This window comes from Eumetopias jubatus, unplaced genomic scaffold (genome assembly GCF_037043125.1).
Source record: "Eumetopias jubatus isolate StellerSeaLion01/CBP00866 unplaced genomic scaffold, mEumJub1_p1.0 scaffold_1, whole genome shotgun sequence".
Classification (NCBI taxonomy): domain Eukaryota; kingdom Metazoa; phylum Chordata; class Mammalia; order Carnivora; family Otariidae; genus Eumetopias; species Eumetopias jubatus.
Genome location: NW_028274807.1, coordinates 19291332 through 19292530, shown reverse-complemented (window position 1 = coordinate 19292530; position 1199 = coordinate 19291332). Strand labels below are relative to the sequence as shown.

The following is a 1199-nucleotide window of genomic DNA, read 5'->3' as shown; positions in this document are numbered from 1 at the left end:
CTAATTCTTTGCAAACTCTTCCAAAATATAGGAGAGGCAGGAATACTTTTTAGTTCATTTTATGAGGCCAGAATTATTCTGATATCAAAACCAGAAAAATATATCACAAGGAAAAATAAAACCACAGACCAAAATCCCATATGAATATAGATGCAAAAAACCTTCAACAAAATACTAGCAAACTCAATCCAACAACATATAAAAAGATTACATACCAGGACCAAATGGGATTTATCCCAGAAATTCAGGAGTAGTGTAATATATGAATATCAATCAATGTAATACACTATACAGAATAAATGACAAAAAAACCCATAATAATCTCAACAGATGCAGAAAAGGCATCCTTTCTTGATAAAATCCAACAACCTTTCTTGATCAAAACACTCAACAAACCAGGAATAGAAATGAACTTGCTCAACCATCCATAGCTAACGTCATACACGATGGTGAAAGACTGAATACTTTCTCTTAAATCAGGAACAAGAAAGAAAAAAATGTTCACTCTTTCACTTCTGTTTAACATCATACTGGAGGTCATATCCAGGACAATTAGGCAAGAAAAAGAAATAAAAGTGCTCACTTCAGCAGCACATACACTAAAATTGGAACAACACAGAGAAGATTAGCATGGCCCTTGAATAAGGATGACACACAAATTCATGAAGCATTCCCCCCCCCCAAAAAAAAGGAAAGAAGGAAGGGAGAAAGAAAAGCATCTGGACTGAAAAAGAAGCAGCAAAAATATATTTGCAGGTGACATGATAGTGTACGTAGAAAATCCTAAGGAATCCACTAAAAAAGTATTAGAACTAATAAAAAAGTACAAGAAGGTTGCAGGATACAAGATCAATACAAAAAATCAATTTCTATTCCTATAGACTAGCACTGAAAATTCTGAAAATAAAATTAAGAAAACAATCCCATCCCATTTACAATAGCATCAAAAAGAATAAATCACTTAGGTATAAATTGAGTAAAAGAAGTGCAAGACTTGTTCACTGAAAACTATAAAACATCACTGAAAGTAATTAAAGACCTTACAAAATGGGAAGATATCCTATGTTCATGGACCAAAAGACTTAATATTGTCAGGATGGTAATACTCCCCAACTTGATTTGTAGATGCAGTATAATCCCTATCAAAATCCCAGCTGGCTTTTGAAGAAATTGACAAGATGATTGTAAAATTCATACAG

The 1199-nt window shown here is 32.9% G+C and overlaps 1 non-coding gene across 1 annotated transcript; it reads left to right on the top strand.

Annotated features, from left to right (window-relative positions):
* Positions 1-575: 575 nt before the first annotated feature.
* On the top strand, positions 576-682 carry LOC114219527 (U6 spliceosomal RNA). Its single transcript, XR_003611398.1, has one exon. It is a non-coding gene; the product is annotated as a U6 spliceosomal RNA (small nuclear RNA).
* Positions 683-1199: the final 517 nt, after the last annotated feature.